The sequence below is a fragment of the Pyrus communis genome, chromosome 3 (genome assembly GCF_041283825.1).
Source record: "Pyrus communis isolate YQ-2024b chromosome 3, ASM4128382v1, whole genome shotgun sequence".
Lineage (NCBI taxonomy): Eukaryota > Viridiplantae > Streptophyta > Magnoliopsida > Rosales > Rosaceae > Pyrus > Pyrus communis.
The window spans coordinates 26,905,726-26,914,722 of NC_142567.1; positions in this window are offsets into that span (position 1 = coordinate 26,905,726).

The following is an 8,997-nucleotide window of genomic DNA, read 5'->3' on the forward strand; positions in this document are numbered from 1 at the left end:
AATGCACGATTATTGGAACTGTCTAAATCATGAAGGATTGTTAAGATCTTCATCATGCATGCCTTATATTTTTTAAGGACCCATCAACATTTGTGGTCTGAGGCTCGTAGCAGGAACTTGAGGTTTAATTTCAACAATTTGTATTTTGAGTTCTCATAGAGAATTAGTAACCCTAAATAGAAGATGGGAAAAGAAAAGGCTAACTTTTAGATACGGCGGGGTTTGGTTAGGGTTTTTAATTGATAGAGAAAAAATTCAAATATATCAGAGACCTCTTCTAATATTGAAAAAGAAGTACTACTAAACAACTAGCAAGTCAATGTGACGTTTAAATTTTTAGTTTGATTTTAGTTTCAAATATCTCTTAACATGCACCTCTCAAACTGCAGCACTCAAAAACTCAAGGACCTGTCCACTTCTCATTAAATCACTTTGTCAAATAGTGTACAAAATGCCATATGATGCACTGTTCCAATCGAACTACATGATATATTATTGGAGAGAGCTCAGAGAGGGCCAGGAAGAAATGGAAGCCATGGTACATGGACATGAGGGGTCACTAGTTTGTGATAGTGTAACAGTAAAGCACACCAAACACAGCTCTAATTAAGCACTAAGAAAACATAATAGATGAGAGAGATTGCAGACTTTGCAGTTGATAGGGACATGAAAGTTAATCAAGATATATCAACCCAAAACATAAAAAACAAGAGTTAAAACAAGATGCAACCTCTAAATGCAAAGGCCAATCCATAAAGGCTGTACAGGAGTTGATAAGGGACTGCCTTAGAGAAAGTGGTAATGGAAGACCCACGGAGACCTTAAGAAACACCATATGACCAACTGACACCAAAATGTATCTTCTTTGGCCTTTTCTTTTATCGGGGTCATAAGTGTGCAATGACTTTGATAAATAATTGTTGAATTGTGCTACAGCTGCAGCCGAATAATTTCTGACTATTGATTCATGTACATTCATATTACATTAACGCTAAAAGATTTCTACGTACGTGAGATGCATAATTGCTATATAGAACCGAAATTTTTTAGAATGACAAAGTGGTTTAACTTTAGAATGGCTTATTTTCACACTATTTAGACTTATATATATATCGTTGTTCATGTTTTTAACATAAACCCTAAACTCAAGCTTATCCTAAATCCTGAAAGAACATTATTTTGCAAATAAAAAATATCCTTACATAGTCCAATTTCCAAAGTGATGTGCTCTATAAGCTGCTGTCCTTTTCCTTCTAATTAGAAAAAGGCTGCTCGATCTTTTAGGCATACACCTTGAGGAGAAATTTTTCATTGTGACAAGAATACGGGTGATACATCATGTGTTTTTATGTAAGTGGTGGGAAATTTTATTTTTTAAGTTATTAATTTTTCAACACACAAATCCCACCATTTGTATAGTAACACATGATGTACCATCTCATGTGCTGGTCACATTGAAAATTCTCTCCACCTTGAGATTTTGTCTCACCAACCAGAACTTTTGTTTTTTGTCTGAACCAACCAAAATTTTTTGATCCGGCGAATATCTGTTAGTTCAAATATCTCCACAGGAAGTTGTTTACTTCATCAAGATCAGCAATGCATACTGCTTATGAAGTATAGTTTTTAGATAATGAAGATTTTGTCAGCAGATTAAATCGTTATAAAACCATTTTGATCCCTAATGAATCCGCAGTAGCTAGGCCAGTATATCCCGTGCATGTGAAATAGTGTGTATGTGTGTGTGTGTGTACATATACATACATACATATATATATATATATATATATATGCACTGTATCGTGATGCATGTATGCTGAAATTTTATTGAGTTTGAATTGAAACATGTCACTGCAACTACCAGTTTTAAAATATGTTGTAAGCTATGCTTCATGTTTCCGGACAGCGCATGAACGATTCACATATTGACTATTGAGCATAAAATTAAGTAGCAGAGATGCGAATTGACCTGCAATAATATGGTGCCCGGCAGCAATTCCCATATACAAGATCTTCAAGGATTGAGAGCAAATGCTATACGAAGATTAAAAATGAAACTTGGAAATGGGCAGGTGAACATTTTCCAGTTTCTGTAAGGCTTCTTTTTTTTTTTCCTTTTCATCTCAGAAACTTTAATTGTCTGTTAGTAGTACACTTATCTCCGCACTTATGGTGAGGGTTAACTTTTGCTATAACTGGGGCTTCAGATGTTTTTCAACATGATAAGTTTGGTGCAACCGTCACATCATTATACAATGTTACAAAAATAGTATTAATCATACACTCCTAATGAAATGTAAATTAGTAACGATACGTGACAGTAACATCTAAATGTGGATTCCTATAACGTTGGCTCCTAGCCTATCTCTTTTTTGAGAAAAAAAGAAAAAAAGAAAAAGGAATTATTACTAGCACTCTAAAAATCTTATTTAGCATTCCAAATTTTCTATAATTAGAAAGAAAAATACACTTGTGAGAAGTGTCAAATGAGATTTTTGGAGTACTAATAACAATTCTAAAAAAATAAATGGTATTAGCAATAATTAGTTCAACTACTTATATTGCTCCTGAATTAGTTCAACTACACCTTAATATTGCATACCACTACACCTTAATTAGTTCAACTACTTTGCTAAAAGAAAACAAAATAAGCCCCTCATATGAGATGCTCCTGAATACCGACCTTTTTCAATAGGACTTTCTCGTTCTATCTTTTTGACTCTCAATTACACTTTACAATGTTGACGATGAAAATCGTTTACATTTTAATTCATCATTTAAAGATCAATTATACAAAAAATGAACTAAATTGAAAACCGCTTAATCATACTGTTAATATTTTTAATATTGTCAAAATTTTAATGTTTAAATGAATTACATGGTTTATTTATTTATTCGATAACTATTAAAATTACAGAACTATTTATATTTTTCGTGATCTTCGACATAGTTGATCTTTAAAGAGTACACAATTCTAACCCAATAGAGCCCAAGTTCGTGAGGTGACTTGTTCCATAAGTCCAACCCAACATTTGAGTTGAATTAGGTTAGCAAAGGTCAGGCCTCAACCAACCCTCTTGTTTTTAAGGACTACCTTGCCGTTTAAAGCTACACATCTTGTGGATAACAATTTTAGTTCTAGGTTTCGAAAAACCGAGTTTCAATGAATTTAGTAGGGAATGGTGGCAAGGTCTCAAATGTGATTCTTTGATTTCATTGGTGGTAAGTGACTGGTAAAAAAAATCTTGTATAGAATGAGCGCATTGACGAGAGAGTAATGAAACGAATTTTTTAAAATGAAATATTATGGCGATGCTTGTTGCCTAGTTAATTTGGAAACTAAATTTGTACTAAGAGTTAAACAAATTAAGTCTCGTAATGTTTTCCTTCATCCGAAGCATAACTGCACACTCACATGATCTTTGCTTAGAGAAATGAGCATTCGATGGAACCGTTGAACTACACTTGCTTTTGGATAGATGTGTGAGACAGAGGGCTCGTGGTGCCTGCTGCCCACCCTTCCGTGTGAGTAGTAGGGAAGGAGGTCCTCATACGGAGTCGCACGCTTAACTTTGAGCAGTTTTTGAGTAGGAAGTACTCTCAGTAGCATTTTTGCATTCTTATACAACATATTTCGTCATCTTTTCTTCTTCTACTAGTGCAGATTTCCAATTCCAACACATGCAATGCCACAACCTGCACCAAAATTCCCAGCAATTCTAACATTTGGTGATTCAACAGTCGCACTGGCAACAACAATTACCTCGAAACATTCACTACTACAATATATGCTATCACCGGCGGAGGACAAACCGACGAGAAATCAAATTTCTGTCGAAAATTTGGCACAAATCCGACATTAAACAATGTAATGTCGCTTTTCAATAGCGACACTATTGCTAGCGTCGCGAAAGGGCTTCAGTGTCGCTTTTTGAGCTTAATCCGCCACTACACAGTGTCGCTTTAAAGCGACACTAACCTTAACGTCGGTTTAAAGCGACGCATACTTACACGTGCATCAGCTATTTAATTATAAAGTATGCAGTCTACTGTCCCTTTAAAGCGACATTATATTAAAATTAAATAAATAAAATATTCCTTAAACCGACGTTAGATAACAATTAAATAAATTAAATATAAAATCTAGTAACGGTCTTAACCGACACTATATTTGTTAATAATAATCAAAATAGATAGACAACTGCATGCAATTTCAATTAATTCCAACTAAAGTAAATTATATAATCAAAATTATAAATTTTAAGATCTAAATAAACATTAATGAAAATAAATAACAAAAACAATAGTGCCAAACTGTACATCTAACATTTCACATAAAATCCAAAAAGTCGTCCGTCGTAACAAACATTAAATCCGACATTACAAACATAACATAAGAAAACAAAAAGATAGACCAATTATACTGTCGTATTTAACCGACAAGAAAAAGAACCAATTAAACTACCCAACCGAATCTGCGCCTGAACGTCGTCCAGATCCTTCTGCTTGAGAACCTTCTCCTTGAGATCCTCCTCCTTGAGATCCTTCATCTGATCCAAAAATCCTCGACAAGTCCACATCAAATCCAACACCTGCAAGCATTCCAGAAAACCCCCCAACTGGAACTTCAGGAAAAGATCCACTAGGAGCAGCCATCTCAGGTCGATATACTGGCACTTGATAAGGTGGCTACTGCATGTATGGCATGGGCGGCTGCTGCATGTATGGCATGGGCTGCGCAGGCATCAGATACACAAGATATGGAGGTTGCTGATTATGGCCAGCATACGGATATGCAGGGGGAGGCTGACTTTGGCCCGACTGTTGAGGAGGTTGACTATGGCCTGATTGTTGGGTTCCCGGGCTATACGGTGGTTGTGGCTGAAAGCTTTGAAAAAACCATGCAAACAACTGATTTTGCTTGTTCTCTAGGTCCGAAATCCGTTTATTATTATTTTCGTCCCTCATTTTCAACTCATTATTTTGAGTCATCAGCAACGCCATTGAACTCTTAGATGATCTCCTGGAGGAAATTGATATAGAAGATGAAGAAGATGCATAAGACACCATATCAGGAGTCACACCATGACCGTATCCTCTGACTCTATTATACCTCTCAGGGCCCATAGTATCAACATAAACTTGGGTCCTAAGATCTTCATTATCGTCTTGGCCCGACTCAATCAATGTTTGCAGGTTGCTCTCCATTGTTGACTTGCATTACAATTTTTAAAAACAAAAATTCAATCATAAAACAGAAAAATAAGCTATAGATAATAAATACTAATAAAATCAAATACTAACACGAAAAAATCAATTACCCCTGTACGCTCCGATGTTTCATCAATCCATGTTTTATCTTTTCGTGTATGACATTCATGAAAAAAGGTTACAGGATCTGCTTCTTTCCCATGCTTCTTCCGCTTTATCAAAAATAAAATTTCATACAAACAAATTAAGCAAACCTCATACTAAAAATAAATATAATTATTTAAAATTAATCATCTCTTCAAAATGTACAATCCATACATATTCTTCCCGCACTCTTGCAAAGGATTTTGTACCAGTAGTATGGTTCATTGATTTCAATCCCCGATTAATCTTATTTTTTTTCAGCAACCTCCTGAAAAAAAACGAACGAAAAAAAAAAGATTATATTAGGCAACTTTAAAGTTACAACGAAATAAATCGTGTAAGGTTTACCTTTGTTTTGTCTCTATTCCAATATGCCAACAAATCATCCCACTGGGCAGGAATCACATCAGGAGGAGGCTCGCTGCGCACCTCTTCTGCTCTTTTAGTATAATACTTTTTTTTAAACTTATTTCTAAACTCTTTGTGCGCATGCTCTGCAATCTTAAGCGTCATATGACGGATCAAAGGCATTTTTACTATATCTGCATCTTCAAAAAAAATATTTCCCTACATACATAAAAACAAAAAACAAAAAAAATCACGCTAGTCAAATATTAATACAATCATTGACCTATTCTTCTATTTTCAACTAAAAATAAAAACATCTATATATACCTTTATTCTATTCCAGAAAGCTTCCTTATCTTCTTCCGTAACCTTATGCCAATCTTTCTCCAACGGCAGATTTCTATAGTCCCTAACCTCCGCTGCTACATGTTTTGAAAAAGCACTAGCATTATCACTAATGCATTTTCCGGACGAATCAAACAAACAAAGCTGTTTCGTCCATTTAGGAATTGAGGGTCCACGCCTCCGTTGAGATGTACCTTGTTAATACAAACACACAATTAAAAACCAGGAAACAAATGTATATTTTCAGTTTAGCAATAATAATAGTTCAAACACACACACAAAAAAATAAAAATAAAAACTGAGATTAATAACAATTCAAAAAAGAACCAGCATCACCCTTGTCCTCTTCCAAGTGACGTTCTTCAGAACGTTGATCTTCACGAGAACTATCCATAGCTAAATTTAATGGAAGGAGAAGGAATATGGCTGAAATGGGGGAAAGAGACGAGAGACAGAAGTGGAAGGAATATGGCTGAAGTGGGGGATTGAGACGAGAGACAGAAGTGGGGAAGTGGGTGGGGAAGTGGGGAAGTGGGTGGGGAAGTGGGGGATAGAGACGAGAGACAGAGATAGGAAATCAAGAAGATTAAATGTGGTTAATTGCATAGCGTCGAAATATGAACACTTTGCGTCGGTTAAAACCGACACAAGGTCTGACTTTGACAGAAAGCCTACACAGACCTGACATACTTTGGGCAGAAAGCTACAGACCTGACATACTTTGGGCTTGACATACTTTGGGCAGAAAGCCTGACATAATTTTCAGACCATTGCGTCGGTTAAAACCGACGTTATGTGGCATTGCGTCGAAATAAGGACCCATTGCGTCGAAATAAGGACCCATTGTGTCGCTTAAAACCGACACTATGTCTTATAGCTTCTGACTGAGGACAGTACCGTCTGACTCAACCATCATTATAGGCTGACATACTATGTCAGTACCGTCGAAATTAGGCCACATTGCGTCGGTTAAAACCGACGTTAGACTGACAGATTTTTATAACATCGAAATAAGAACAAGTTTGTGTCGAAATAAGATAAAATTTGCGTCGAAAAAAAAACAAATTTGTGTAGTGTCTCTGACAGAAAATCCATTGTAGCAGATACTCTCGAAATTGTATAATTTTGCATCCGTTAAAGCCACTATAAGCATAATTTGATATGATAATGACTGACAAAGTCTTCCAACCCATTCCCCCGTGCAAAAAAACCAGGAAAATTCCCGCCCAACATAAAAAAAAAAGTTTTAAGTTACAAAAAAAAGAGAACAAGGATAAAAATAGAAACAAAAAAATTAAAAAATTTTAATCCAATATTAAAAAGTAATCAGTTATCTCATATAATATTTTAATAAATAAATTTATTAAGTTGAATCAATTTTTTTTGCACTGTAATTGTTATTTTAATTTGTTTTTATTTTGATAATTTTTTGTTGTTATTTACTAGAATAGATTAGATGAACATAATTTGAGTTGTTTTGAGAAAATGGAATGAATAATATTTATAAGTATTTATGTTAAATTAACAATATTAAATATAACATAAACTTATAATATTTAGTAATATAAGTATATATTATGGATTAGATGAGCATTTCTCAAAAGTTTAACTTTGATAACATTTGGTTGTTATTTACTATAATGGATTAGATGACTTTGATAACATTTAATTTGTTGTTATTTTGATAACTTTGATAACATTTGGTTGTTATTTACTATAATGGATTAGATGAGCATTTCTCAAAAGTTTAAACCTTGCCAATGTAACTCAAAGCTTGCATTTTATTCTTTTTACAAAATCATCAATTTTCATTGATCATCACACTTTCATTAAGTATAACGTAAGATTTTGTGGTATCCACTAGTATAAATATTTTAATTTGAAGATCGAATTCATTCATTGTATTCATATAGATTCAAGGAGTGTAGCTGTAAAAAATCATCAAAATCAGGCTTACAATAACCGTTAAATCGTCATTTTTAGTTGATAATAGCCGATCATGCATGGCCCGTTACTTCATCCCAGAATGTTTGTTTTTTGCGATTTTTTTCGTATACAATCTCGAATTATATACAAACATGTTTGACGGTTGGATCGTTGAAATTAGTTTCGTAGAATGCGTATCCCATCAAAACGATAGATTCACTAAGACTTAAGAGTTTATTCACACTTTCATTAAGTATAACGTAAGATTTTGTGGTATCCACTAGTATAAATATTTTAATTTGAAGATCGAATTCACTCATTGTATTCATATAGGTTCAAGGAGTTTAGCTGCAAAAAATCATCAAAATCGGACTTAAAATAACCGTTAAATCGTCATTTTTCGTTGATAACCGTCGAAATTTTTTGTCCCGTTACTTCATCCCAGAATGTTTGTTTTTTGCGATTTTTTTCGTATACGATCTCGAATTATATACAAACATGTTTGATGGTTGGATCGTTGAAATTAGTTTCGTAGAATGCGTATCCCATCAAAACGATAGATTCACTAAGACTTAAGAGTTTATTCACACTTTCATTAAGTATAACGTAAGATTTTGTGGTATCCACTAGTATAAATATTTTAATTTGAAGATCGAATTCATTCATTGTATTCATATAGGTTCAAGGAGTGTAGCTGCAAAAAATCATCAAAATCGGACTTAAAATAACCGTTAAATCGTCATTTTTCGTTGATAACCGTCGAAATTTTTTGTCCCGTTACTTCATCCCAGAATGTTTGTTTTTTGCGATTTTTTTCTTTGACGATCTCAAATTATATACAAACATGTTTGACGGTTGGATCGTTGAAATTAGTTTCGTAGAATGCGTATCCCATCAAAACGATAGATTCACTAAGACTTAAGAGTTTATTCACACTTTCATTAAGTATAACGTAAGATTTTGTGGTATCCACTAGTATAAATATTTTAATTTGAAGATCGAATTCATTCATTGTATTCATAT